Source organism: Durio zibethinus, chromosome 3 (assembly GCF_047325235.1).
Source record: "Durio zibethinus cultivar Kanyao isolate XHJ-2024 chromosome 3, ASM4732523v1, whole genome shotgun sequence".
NCBI lineage: Eukaryota > Viridiplantae > Streptophyta > Magnoliopsida > Malvales > Malvaceae > Durio > Durio zibethinus.
Window position 1 is genome coordinate 6366356 of NC_143164.1, and position 15036 is coordinate 6381391.

Genomic DNA, 15036 nt, shown 5'->3' on the forward strand with positions numbered 1-15036 from the left:
AAAAAAAAATAGTAAAACATGAGAAAAAATGGCAACACATAAGACAAAGTAGCAACACATAAGAAGAATTGGTAAATCAAAAGAAAAAGTGATAATTAATAAAAAAATCAGAAATACATAAGAAAAAGTAGAAACATATAAAAAGTGATAATTTATAAAAAAAAAGGTAACACATAAAAAATTGTAATTCATAAGAAAAAAATATAATTCACAAAAAGTAAAATACATAAGAAAAGTATAAACTAATAAAAGAAGGTGGTATTTAATAAAAAATGATAATTCATAAGAAAAAGTAATAACACATAAAAAATCTTAATACATAACAAAAAAGTTAGAATTCATAAAGAATATTAATTTATAAGAAAATGTGATGGTTTATAAAAAAAAAGTAATAACATATAAAAAATAATTATTCATAAGAAAAGTAGTAATTTATTAAAAAATTAATAAAATATAAAAAATAGTAACACATAATAAAGAGTGGTAATATATATTAAAAAAAGTGATAATTCATAAGAAAAAGTAGTAACACATAAAAAATTTTAATTTATAACCAATAAGAAATTGTAGCAACATATAAAAAATAACATTTCATAAATAAAAGCTATAATTCATAAAAAGTAAAAACACATATGAACAAAATAATAATACATAAGAAAAAGAGGTAGTTCATAACAAGAAACGGTAATTCATAAGAAAAAGTAATAAAATATAAGAAAAAACAGAAACACATAAGAAAAAAAATTCACAAGAAAAAGGGATAAAATATAAAAAGTAATAATACACAAGAAAAAGTAATACATAGCAAAAAATTGTAACACATAACTAAAAGCGATATTTCATAAGAAAAATAATAACACATAAAGAAGTAAAAATTCATAAGAAAAATAATAACATATAAAAATGACAAATTATAAGAAAAAGTAGTAATACATAAGAAAAAAATTGTAATTAATAAAAATAATAATTAGTAAAAATATTTATAAAAAAAATTAACATCTAAAAAATGGTATTGTACATCATATACAGTGAAGAAAAGAGAGAACAAATATATGGGCTCAAGCTTCAACCGCTTGTTGCGAGTTTGTATGATGATGGGCTCCAACCCGTTATTACAAAATGGCAAATCGAGTCATGAGATCCAACCACGGATTTCAAAGCCAGCCGAAACGAGCAAAAATGCAATTGACCTGACCCTGGCCCTGCTAATTTCATCCTTCCATCGCCGAAACGTTCACGGGCCGGCAATGTTGTGACAAATGAAAAGGGTCGTATTGGGTTGAGTTATTTTGGAATGAAAAATAAAATAAAAAATTCAATCACTTTGTGTTTAAATTTTAGTTCAAATTATTTCAAATCTGAATTAAATAAATTTCTAATTATTAATTTGTTTTAATTAAATTAAATTGAAAAAAATTTCAGATTCTGAGGAATTGAATAACTTGCACGGTTGCACCGGTTATCAAAACCTTTACCTCGCCGTTCTTCCAATCAAATGAAAGTCCCCATACACAACAGTTGCACCTAAAGCTTTCCACTTCATGGAGAAAAGCGGAAAAAAGAATGTTTACCCAAAAAACCGATTTGAAAATGTATAATGCAACGTTAAGCAGGTCGTTCACTTCTGACAAATGATCACACTGAAACTACTTCTCAGTTCTCACTGAACTTTTTAACTTTTTTTTTTTTTGGTAAGAACTTTTAACTTCCATGTACTTTCAGCTTCAGCTTCATTTCTCAAAATGATGTTGCAAGAACTCTCTTTCGTTTCCTTAATCAGTTTCACTCTACTTTTCATCCATGTTGGTTCAAATCAACCTCCATTTTCATGTGATTCAATGGACCCATCAACCAAAAAGTACCCCTTTTGCCAAACCACACTACCCATTAGCCAAAGGGCTAGGGACCTTGTCTCCAGGCTGACATTAGATGAGACAATCTCTCAACTTGTTAACTCAGCTCCGTCAATACCTCGGCTGGGTATCCCAGCCTACGAGTGGTGGTCGGAAGCATTACAAGCTGTTGCCAATGTAGTATGGTACTATTAAAGCTGCCACTAGCATCCTTCAAGTCATTCTCACCGCTGCTTCTTTTGATGCTCATCAATGGTACCGCATTGGCCAAGTAAGTCTACTAAATTCAATATTTTTTTTCCTTATGTACTTAAAAGCTTTTTAAAGGCTGATATGTTTGTTAATCATTATGATTTTAATAAAGGTGATTGGAAGAAAAGCAAGAGCAATATATGATACAGGACAAGCAACTGGGATGACATTTTTGGGCACCAAATTTAGGGACCCCAGATGGGGGAGAGGGCTGAAGACACCAGGGGAGGATCCACTTGTTACTGGGAAATATGCCTTGATGCCAGTGTAAGTGTTAGCCAATGTTGTTTCTGTTTTTCTGACTTTGTGCATTTTGGATTTGGAGCTTGTTTCAAAGATTCCTTCTTGGTTGGAGGACAAACTCTTGGAGCAAGTTGTTCTAGTGGAGGAAAATGCGGTTGTTATTCCACTTGAGGAAAAGCTACTTTAGTAACTAATGTCAAAAACTCTCTCAAGCAGAACAGCATTTAACTTTTGATGTCGGGAAAATTTTTTTGTTTGGATATTTGTAGTTTACTGTGCAAGATTTAGCCGATGCATACTAACCACCATTCCGGAGCTGCGTACGGGATGGGAGAGCCAGTGGCAAAATATCTGCTTATAATAGAGTGAATGGAGTCCCAAGCTGTGCAGATTCCAATCTCTTATCAAAGACAGCGAGAGGAGAATGGGATTTCAAAGGGTAATTTATATTTCAATAAAGTGCATATTCTTTTCTCGATGACATTTTAATAGGTTTGAAAAAATAATCAGTTCTAATGGTCTCTATCCACTGGTCGAAAATTTTAATCAGGTATATTACGTCGGACTGTGATGCAGTCCCAATCATCCATAATGATCAAGGATATGCCAAATCACCAGAAGATACTCTCGTTGATGTTCTCGAAGATGGTATGCGGGTCCTCAGCCCTTGTAATCTTATCGTATGTACCATTGAAGCCACATATTTTTTCTGTGTATTTTCATTTTTTTTTGTCCCTTTGCTATGAAACTTTTTCATCCTCATCACTCTGTTAATGGTACATTATCTTTTAGGATTTTGGATCTTCGACATTGGACCACTGTGAATCTGTGCCCCGTGGGGGGCTCATAGCCTCGTACACTTAGCGAGTGGGGCTTTTGCCCATGGCAGCCTTCTAAGACTTTTGTCTTCTTTTCTTCTTCCGGACCCTTAGACCGTTGCGGTTCCTTTTCAAGAGGGTAAAATTGAAAACGACTAGCACTGGTCTTTTAACATTTTTTGCACTTAGAATTCTAACTGGGATTAGTTCTGTGGAAAACGTTAGGCTTAGGATCTTAAAGAATAAGATCACATTTTGATAATTCATCTTTGATCATATCTATGACAAGCATCATAAAAGAACTTAAAAAGATGATACTCGTCATATGTAATTTCTGCAATCTAAATGAGATCTTTGAAGGACAATGCTAATTGTTACAACCCTTATTAAAAATGCTTGATGTGATTTAGTTGAACACTTGCATTTTATAAAAAATTTTTGTTTCACTTTCTTATGTGAAATACAACAAAGAGAGTAGTGTTATAGTATATTAGGTGGAAGGTATAAGCTATTTGTTGATGTTAGAAGATGTGTTTAGGATTGCTAATATGGATTCATTAAATGTTTCATGTTGTTCCTGTTTTTCTGGTGTTGGTTATTTTTTTGTTATTCATGCTGGTGGTCATGGCTTAATCTTAGGATTATGATTTTAGTGGGTAGTTATTAATTAGGCTTTAAATTGTAATGTTTCTGATGTTAAGAAATGCAACAGTGAGTAAAGTTTTTTTTGCTTAAAAAATAACAACATTTGGTATCAGAGCTTTCTTCTTAAGGGATCTGTGTGTGAAATTGACAAGTCATAAAAGCTGAAGCCAGTTTCTCCACAATTGCTCTGGTGGTGTTCAACGGAGATAACTACCAGATTTGGCTAGTACGTATGGAGACATACTTGGAAGCTTTAGATATTTGGGAAGCAGTGGAAGAAGACTATGAAATTCCTGCACTTCCAAACAATCCCACCATGGCACAGATTAAAGCACAGAAAGAAAAGAAGACAAAGAAATCAAAGGCAAAGGCCTGCTTGTTTGCTGCAGTCTCATCCATCATCTTCACTCGTATCATGTCTCTAAAGTCAGCAAAAAAGAGATACGGGATTATCTCAAGAATGAATATGAAAGAGATGAAAGAATTAAAGGGATGCAAGTCCTTAACTTGATTAGGGAATTTGAACTTCAAAGAATGAAAGACTCCAAGACGTTAAAGATTACTCCGATAAGCTTCTGAGTATCGCAAACAAAGTAAGGCTTCTTGGATATGAATTTACTGACTCAAGAATTGTAGCAAAAATTCTTGTTACAGTACCTAAAAGATATGAAGCAACCATCACTGCCTTGGAGAATACAAAAGATCTGTCAAAAATTTCCTTAACAGAATTGCTTAATGCTTTGCAAGCACAAAAATAAAGAAGACTGATGAGGGAAGATACAACAATTGAAGGAGCTTTGGTAGTCAAGCATCAAAATGTGGCCAAAAGCAAAAGATAGAAGAAAAAAGATTTTGAAAGAAATGGGGCAAATACTGCATCAGCCAATGCAAAAAAAAAGAATGAAAATCAAAAGAAATCTTATTCACCTTGCCAACATTGTGGAAAGAAGGGTCATCTTCCATTTAGATGCTGGAGAAGACCTGATGCTAAATGCACTAAATGTAATTAGATGGGGCATAAAGCTGTTATCTGCAAAAATAAAATTCTGCAACATGGTGAAGATGCAAAGATTGCTGATCAAGAGGAGGAAGATCACCTGTTCGTAGCTACATGTTTCTCCGTCATCGAATCAAGTGAGAGCTGACTTATAAATAGTGATTATACTAACCACATGACATATGACAAGGATCTATTCAGGGAACTAAGCAACGTAAACTCATTGAAAGTTCGAGTTGGTAATGGCAAGTACATAACTGTGAAGGGAAAAAAAACAGTTGCAATTTCAACTTGTTCAGTTGGTCAAGATATTTTTAAAGTAAAAATGAAAGGGAAAAGCTTTGCTCTAAATCTATTGGAGGAAAAGCAAACTGCTTTCCCAATAAAAAAAAATATCACTGAAGTATGGCACAAGAGGCTCAGACACTATCATCATCAGAAGCTGCTGCAGATAAAATCCAAGAAGATGGTAAATGATTTTTCAGAACTTGATGATCATATTCCAAATTGCAAAGCATATCAGTTTGGAAAGCAAAGTAGAAAACCATTTCCCAAGGCAACATGGAGAGCATCAAAGAAGTTACAATTAATTTATACTGACATTGCAGGCCCACAAAGAACACCTTCTCTGAAAGGTAGTCTTTATTATGTTACATTCATTGATGATTTCACCCGTATGTGTTGGATCTTTTTTTTAAAGTACAAGTCAAAGGTGGCTCAAGTCTTTTGGAACTTTAAAGCCAGAGTTAAGAACGAGAGTGGCTGCAGAATTCAAACTCTCAATCAGACAATGGCAAAGAGTACACCTTTGAAGCATTCACTCATTTTTATGAAGAGGCAGGAATCCAACATCAATTAACCGCTCCATACACTCCATAACAAAATGGAGTAAGTGACAGACGTAATAGATTCATATTGGAGATGACACGATGTATGCTACATGAGAAGAACCTGCTAAAGCAATTTTGGGCTGAAGCAGCAAATACTACTATTTTTTTGCAAAATAGGCTTCCCACAAGAGCAGTGAAAGATCAAACACCCTTTGAAGCATGGTATGGTTATAAATCATCTCTGAATTTTCTTAAAATATTTGGATGTTTGTGCTTCACTTATGTTCCACAGACCAAGAAAGATAAATTAGATAAAAGAGCACTTTCAGGCATCTTCATTGGCTACAGCTTAGTGGCAAAAGCTTATAAAGTTTTTCAGTCACAAACTGAAAAAATTATTATAAGTAGGGATATGCACTTTATGAAAGATGAAGAGTGGAACTGGGATGATGCAAAAAAGATGGATCCAACCTTAAAAGAGCACAAGCTCAAGTTTCCTAGCATGGAGACTGAGAGAATGAAATGGTGGATGATAGTCCTATCAAAGGAATAAGACTACTTTCTGATGTTTATCAAAGATGCAATATTGCTGTGTGTGAACCTACAAATTATGAAGAGGCCAAAATGGATTAAAATTGGATTGCTGCAATGAAGGAGGAGCTATTCATGATTGAAAGGAATGAAACATGGGAGTTGGTTGATCGACCCCAAAACAGAAAAGTAATTGGAGTCAAATGGGTGTACAGAACCAAGCTTAATGCTGATGGCTCAATCAACAAGTATAAAGCTAGACTCGTGGTCAAAGGATATGCTCAAGTACTCGATGTGGACTACTCAGATACCTTTGCATCAGTCGTTAGACTTGACACCATCAAGCTCTTACTCGCCGTTGCAGCACAAAAGAATTGGAAAGTGCACCAATTAGATGTCAAGTCAGCATTCTTGAATGGTTTTCTGCAGGAGGTGATTTATGTAGAACAATCAGAAGGCTATGTCAAGGAAGGTGAAGAAGACAAGGTTTATCTTCTTAAAAGGGCACTTTACGGATTGAAGCAAGCTCCAAGAGCTTGGTACAGCAGGATTGATGAACATTTACAGAACTTGGGATTTGTCAAAAGCTTATCTGAATCAACATTATATGTCAAGCACAATGGAGCTGACATTCTAATCATCTCACTATATGTGGATGACTTACTTGTGACAGAAAACAACACAAGTATCATGGAAAAGTTTAAGCAAAAGATGATGGAGTTTTTTGAAATGACAGATCTTGGATTGATGACTTGTTTTCTTGGAATGGAAATCAAACAGAATGAACATGAAGTCTTCATTTGTCAGAAGAAATATGCCAAGGAGATTCTGAAGAAGTTTAAACTCGAAGAATGTAAAGAAATGAGGACACCAATGAACTCAAAGGAAAAGCTCTGTAAAGAAGATGGAACAGAGAAGATTGATCAGGCATATTTTAGAAGCCTAATTGGTTGCTTAATGTTTCTCACAGCAACTCAGCCTGACATTTTGAATGCTGTAAGCATTTTGTCTTGGTTTATGCATTGTGCAAGTGAATGGCATCTCAAGGCTACAAAGAGGGTGCTTAGATATGTGAAAAGCACAAGTGATTTTGGCATTAAATACACAAAGAGCAAAGAGTTCAAGCTGGTTGGTTTCTCAGACAGTGATTAGGGAGGTTCCATTGATGATATGAAGAGCACTTCAGGCTATTGTTTCACACTTGGTTCTGGTGTTTTCTCATGGAGCTCGAAAAAATAAGAAATTGTAGCTCAATCCACAGCTGAAGCAGAGTTTATTGCTGCAATAGCTGCTGTTAATCAAGCTTTGTGGCTAAGGAAGATTTTAATCGATCTTAACTTAGAGCAAGAGGAAAGCATGAAGATTCTTGTTGACAATCAAGCTGCCATTGCTATCTTTCAAAATCCTGTGTTTCACGGAAAAACTAAACATTTTAATATTAAATTATTCTTCTTAAGGGAAGTACAAAAAGATGGAGCTGTTGTTCTTATCTACTGCAAAACAGAAGATCAGGTTGTAGATGTTTTCACCAAGCCACTACCAGTTAGCAAGTTTGAATTTCTGAGGACAGAACTTGGTGTTTGCAGCTCCTAAAGCAAGGAGGAGTATTAGAAGATGTGTCTAGGACTGCTAATGTGGATTCATTGAATGTTTCATGTTGTTCCTGTTTTTCTGGTGTTGGTTATTCTTTTGTTATTCATGCTGGTGGTCATGGCTTAATCTTAGGATTATGATTTTAGTGGGTAGTTATTAATTAGGCTTTAAATTGTAATGTTTCTAATGTTAAGAAATGCAATAGTGAGTAAAGTTTTCTTTGCTTCAAAAATAACAACAGTTGACTTTGGTTCACTAAGATGTTGGCTTATCAGAATAGATTGAAGTTAATTAAAAACAAACTACTGCATCTGCATTCCAAAAAAATGATTTTTGTTTCGTTTCTGTAAGATGGATTTATACCGCAGGTGAATTTCATTTAACCTTTCAATCAGGAAAATTCTGAGGATACAAAAAATAGATGCCATTATGTTTTTGTTTGATGAACATTTACAGGCATGGATGTCAACTGTGGATCCTGCTTGCAGAAATATACCTAGTCAGCAGTACTGCAGAAAAAACTGTCCGAATGTGAAACAGACTGAGCTCTCCATAATCTCTTTGCTGTCAGAATGAGTTTAGGCTTTTTCGATGGACATCCAGTGCAACATCCTTTTGACAATATTAGGACTGACCAAGTTTGCTCCCCAGAGCACCAGATTCTGGCACTTGAAGCTGCTCATAATGGCATTGTCCTTTTAAAGAATGATGCAAAACTCCTTCCACTTCCGAAAGCAGTCACGTCTCTTGCTGTAGTAGGCCCTAATGCCGATTCGCGACAAACACTTCTTGGCGACTATACAGGCCTTCCATGCATGTCTGTTACTCCTTTGCAAGTTTTAGAGAGCTATGTTAAGAACACCATTTACCACCCTGACTGTAATACAGTTTCTTGTTCTACTAGTGAGATTGACAAAGCAGTAGATATAGTAAAAAAGCAGATTATGTTGTCTTGATAATGGGATTAGACCAAACTCAGGAAATAGAGGAGCTCGATTGTGTTGATTTGTTGCTTCCTAGGAGGCAACAGGAACTCATCGCCAGTGTTGCAAAAGCCGCAAAGAGACCAGTTGTTTTGGTGCTTCTTTCTGGAGGTCCAATTGATGTATTCTTTTGCTAAGGATAATCCAAAAATATGAGGCATTTTTTGGGCAGGTTATCCGGGACAAGGAGGAGGTATTGCACTTGCAGAAGTAACCTTTGGTGATCACAACCCAGGTATCAAGCCATTGACCATGCTTAAATAAAAGTGCTTCTTTCTATCTATGCAAAAGAACTAATTGCTAAAGAAATGTTATAATTAATGGTGGTTCACTACATGTTGCCATGCAGGAGGGACATTACCTGTAACTTGGTATCACCAAGATTTCACCATAGTACCAATGACAGACATGAGGATGAGGCCCGAATCATCTTCAGACTATACAGGTTCTATGGAGGAGACAAAGTCTTTGAATTTGGTTATGGCCTTACTTACTCAAAAGTATACTTATGAGTTCACCCGTGTGTCCAAAAAAAATATTTACTTGAATCATTCTTCAAGTTTACATACAACTGTAACCTCAGATTCTGTAAGACACAAGCTAGTTCCAGAGTTAGGTGCAGAAGACTGTGATCAAAGGAAGTTCACAGTTTGTGTTGGAGTGAAAAATCATGGGGATTTGGCTGGTAAGCATCCAGTATTGCTATTTGTGCGGCATGGAACCATGGAGATGGAAGGCCAAAGAAACAATCGATTGGATTTCAAAGTGTGGTTTTAAGTGCAGTGGAAATGGCTGAAATTCAGTTTGAGGCTAGCCCCTGTGAGCATCTAAGAAGGGCTAATGAATATGGTACGATGTTAATGGAAGAAGGAAGATATTTCTTGGTTGTAGGAGATGATAAGCACCCAGTTACTATTATAATTTGATACATGTGTGTAGACACTAATTTTGTTCTTCTTTTTTTTATTATTATTTAAATATAATTTTGTTTATAATAATAATAATAATAATAATAATATATTATTATTATTATTATTATTATTATTATTATTATTATTAATTTTTAAAACAAAAGAAAAAAAGTAAAAAAAAAAATCTTTGATTTCAACTCTGGTAGTCAAAATCAAGCTGTCAGAGTGGTCTAAATTTCTCCTTGACATTATCTAACTTGGCAGCATAAAATCCGGTGACCAAAAGTTACCGAATAGACCTCTAAATTTTTCAGAAATATATCCAAGGAGATATGGGATTTGAAATCTCAGAAGCTCTATAAATAGAGTTAAGTTTTGTAGAAAGGGAGAACAAAAAGAACAATAAGAGGGAACACACACAATAAAAAAAAAACTAACAATAAACACAAAAAAAAAATTTTGAAAATGAAATTCTTGATCTAGGAAGTTGTAGATTTTTTTTTGAAAAATCTAGGCTTGGAAAAGTATTTAAAAAGCGAAAATGATCACTGGGTAATTTTTTAAATTTTTTTTGGATTTTTTTGGGTCACTGGAATCTAGAAAATTTTGAATTTTTCGGTGTCGGTTGAAGTTTTCAACCATCGGTGCACAGCGACGACCTATCGAAAACTGAGTTTTACGACGACCGACGAAAAGTGCTGGGATTTTAGAAAGAGAGGCTCTAAGATAGAGAGAGAGGAGAAAGAAAAAAATAAAGAAAAAAGCTGAAATAGGCCTTTTATAGGCACCCTAAAACGACATCATTTTGGGTGTCTGGATAGAATCTGACCTGTGCAGGATCCACGTGCCGACCCGCGTGCTAACCCCTTTGCCAACCCGACCCGTTTCACAGGTTTTTTATTTATTTTTTTTTTATGTTATTTTTGTTTATAATGTTATTATTATTATTGTTATTTTATATTATTATCGATAATAATTTTTTAAAAATAAATAAATAAATAAAATAAAAATGAAACTGAAATAAAATAAAGACCTAAAAAAATATAAATAAAAAATTTTATAATAATAACTACTTAAAGGAAATAAATTTTGTTACAAGTAAAAATATTATTTAAATTTCACCAAAATGTTGGGATAATTTTAAAAAATAATTTTTGTTAAAAAATAAATAAAAATTGATAAATAAAAAAATTTGTTTAAATGAATCTTTTAAATGTAATTTTTAGAGAAAGCCAAAGGAGTTTAGTTTTTTTTAATTATTACAAGTAAAAATAATTTTTCGAATTTTACCATAGAGTTGGGATAATCCAAAATTATTTTCACTAAAATAAAGATTGATTTAAACAATGTAAAACAATAATAAAAAATGAAATTAATAATAATTGATATCTTGAATTTTTTTATAGAAAATTAAAAGAATTCGATTTTTTTTAAACAATAGATTAATATTTAGATTTTACCGGTGAGTTGGGATAATCTAAATTTTTTTTTATAAAAAATATAATTAAAGAATAAATAATAAAATTTTAAAAAATAATCATAATAAAGATTAATTAATTAATTCTTTTAACTATAAAAAAATGATTTTATTTAGGATTTTGCCAAAATTGAGATCATCTTAAAATTTGTTCAAAACTTTTAGGATTTCATTGAAGATTCGAGATAATCTTAAATTTTGTTTAATAAATTTTGAGAACTCACCAAAGAGTTGGGATGTTATTAAAATCTTTTTTTTAAACAAATAATTAAAATATCTTATGAGAAAGTTTTGAGAATTTTATGAACGGTCAATTTTCTCGAAATATTTTTTAAATAATGATTTTTTATAAATTTCACCAAAGCGTTGGAGAATTTATAGAATACGAAATAATAATAATAATGTTAATTTTGTAACAGAGAAAAATGTTTTAAAATAAATTTTAGAAAATTAAACTTAAATAAAAAAAGATCACGTTATCAAAATTATAGGATTACCCATGTTTAAATGGTACTGTTCTTCAAATGAGCGACATGAGGGTGCTAATACTTTCTTCACTCATAACTGTACTCTCAGACTTAATCTTGATTTTGCAGACCTAAACTTCTTTTAATAAGTTTAAATTAATTTTAAAATTTTTTACTAAAAGATAATATTTTTGGTGGCCAATCACACCCTACAAAAAGATTGGTGGCGACTCTGAAAATTTTCACCAAGTCTAGCGATCAAGTCCTCCCGGACGAAAAATCATTATGACAGTTTGAGGACTCCACTAGGGATGCCTGAGAGTCAAGCCAAAAAATTAAACATGCGTCATTTAAATTTTGATTTCATGGTCTTTTCGATATTTAATTTTAATTTCTTATCTCATCTTCGAATATTAAATATTTTTTTCATTTAGTTGTGATATGTTATTATTTTATATTATTGCTAATTATATTGTTAATTTTATTTGTTACATTTCCTCACACACGTGCACATTTGCATTCATGCACGAGCTTTATACTCGGGCTCCCAAATATATTCATTTTTAGAAGGGAGTAGATTACCTACGCTTTCGTGAAGTTATAATGCCTCCACTTGAGTTAGCAAAATACTTTCACTCAAGTTGAACCCTTTCTATAGATAGCCCGTTATGGGTGAGGATTGGGGGTCTTACTAGTCCAGAGAGGATGACAATGAGGATCAATTCGAAAATCTTTTTAGCTTATGTTAATTATCAAACCATGCATATAGTGGACCTTAAGAAACCGACCTTAGATAGGGTTATACCATTTTTGATTATACCGTAAATTAGGACATACGAGGGAATATTTATTTTAATGTGATTACTAACCCTATTTTGTTTTGATCTCCCTTTGTTTCATGATCATGCATCATCATAAACACTTGCATATAGGATTTGCTTATCAATATACCAATATCAATAAGAAGATTTTCAGTCTGGCTTTGGAAACACCATCATGATTTCTTAGCTTTGAAGCTCACCGTGTGTGAAGAGACCAATGTGGTGATAACTCTATCATTAAAAGCCCAAAGTAGAATGGAAAATTGTTTGAAAAAATCTGAACAAGAGATTTTGCCTGAAGAAATCAAATTGAAACTTCAACAAAATGACATTTTTGAGTTAGTCGAGATTTGGCGCAGTGTAACAACTTCTAGGAATATGGCTTTTGAGGAAAAATATGATCATATTATTTCACTACTTGAGGTGCCTACGAAAAATTAATTGATAAGAGCTTTAGTTCAATTTTAGGATCTTACATACAAATGTTTTATATTCAACGAAATAGATATGGCCCTGACAATCGAAGAATATACTACATTATTATGGTAGCATATTTCCAATCCAGACAAAATCTATTGGCGAGCTCGAAAGAAACTCACCTATATGATAGAGGTCCCCACTCAGAATATGAACTCATATATCCAAACAAAAGGAAAAAGTGATTGCATCCTATGAAAAATCTTACGTGATTACATCATCAAACACTCAGAGGATGAACAAGGAATAAGAATGATAGCTTTGGCAATTTATGGCTTGATCATCTTTTCGAAGGTTCTGGGGCACGTTGAGGTATCAGTGATTGACTTTCTCAAGTAGGTAGACAATAAAATCAATCATATTTCTTCTATACTAACAAAGACCTTTAATCATTGAATCATTGTCGAGGAAGAGGAGGACGCTTCATAGGGTATGCATAATTACTCTACATTTGGGAAAAAAGTCATCTTCAACATCTTATAGGAAAATTTCATCCTACTTATAGTAATAAAAGTAGGCCAATTAAAGAATGCTGCAATGTTAAATGGCCAGAATCAAAGACCAAGGAAGAATGGGCATTGATTTTGTAAGATCTCACTAGTGCTTAGGTTATATGGAGAGCCCCATGGATGCCACGAGAAGCCATGTTATACAGGTGTGGTGACAAGCCATGGGTTCCACTCTTAAAATCGTAAGGAGGTATAAGCTATGCTCCGACACTGGTTCGTCGATAATTAGGGTCAGAGCAATTTGTCCTAATGACTCATGGGCTTCATGAATTGAAATTCTCTTTTGAGGAATCAGGATTTCTAGAAAAGATAAAAGAGTTATCAGAGAGTGAAAGTAGACTTGAAGAGTAGATCATGAGGGATATACAGATAAAGCCACAGCTGAATATCTGATATGAAAAAGTCAATGGGTCGCAAGCAAAGTTAGTCATAAAGAAAATAAACCATGCCACCAAAAAGACACCCATTGTGAAATAATTTTTGAGGATATGAAGATTATGAAGCGTAAATTTAAAAAAAAAATATGAGAGCTTGAAAAGAAGAGGCTTTAATATGAGATTAATGAATGGAAAGACAAGACTGATAAGAGTGAAGTAAAATCTCGAAGGCTTGAAAGAGAACAAGAAAAGATCTTTGAAAGCTGGCATAAGTCCATCATCACAATGACTATAGACTTGAAAAATCCAGAAAGAATACAAAACAGCTTTGGTCTAATTTATTATCTAAGGAAGAAGAGCTTAGTCAATTTATGGAAGAAAAGAAGATAGTACAAGGTCTCGTAGATGACTTGAAATAGCAAATGCATTATCAACGCAAAGCCATTCAAGTTTTGAGAGAGGAACAAAATCAATTTGAACATAGAGCATAGTATTGGAAGGAATAATCTCAGTTGAAATAATTTCAAACCACTCACTTAGTAGAACAGATAAGAGAAATCAGTTTCAAAGCAAGAGACATGACCCAAGAAACTAAACAAGTGAAAGAAGAGGTTTATCCTGAATAGCATAACCAACACTTGACCAATTTTTTAGAGAATGTTTATGAGCAGTACAAGCATATAGGGTACTTTTTTTGAAAATTTTAATATTGTAATGAAAGAAGTATTTAGTAAGGATAATATGAAGTTATGATATGGTGGTTCAAGTTTAAACTTAAAATCTTTTGTAAATATTAGATATATAATAAGCACATTCTTTGCATTCATGCATTCATGTATCATATATGTGTTTGATTTTTAAAAAATGCATCGTGACTAAAAGAAAAAGACTTCAAAATGACAAATCTCAAAGAGTTTCCTTTAACTCAATTAGGTGCAAAGATAGTTAGGCCATCAAGAAAACATAGATCAAACCACTCGTCATCGTTACAACACTCGCTCACAAGTCAAAATCATAGAAAGTGAGCAAGCATCTAGAATAGAAAGGATAAAAAAAGCTCAATTTGATATGCATGAGCAAATGATTAAGTCTCAACAAGAGTTGATAGAACAAATGACTAGGACTTAAGAAGAGACTAAAAAAAAATGGCTGCAATGATGGACATGATAAGGAAAATGACCAAAGGAAAAAAGGTAGCTAAAGAAATAACCACTGAGAAAGAGCCTCAAGCCCAAGAAAATACCAATAGTAG

General features: G+C 33.2%; 2 pseudogenes across 1 annotated transcript; both read left to right on the forward strand.

Annotated features, from left to right (window-relative positions):
* Positions 1-1742: 1742 nt before the first annotated feature.
* Positions 1743-9683, forward strand: LOC111301554 (putative beta-D-xylosidase 7; annotated as a pseudogene). The gene is made up of 6 exons (XR_016338470.1): positions 1743-2124; positions 2218-2366; positions 2443-2787; positions 2899-2996; positions 8219-8980; positions 9095-9683. The product of XR_016338470.1 is annotated as a putative beta-D-xylosidase 7 (transcript).
* On the forward strand, positions 4019-4650 carry LOC149519580 (uncharacterized; annotated as a pseudogene).
* Positions 9684-15036: the final 5353 nt, after the last annotated feature.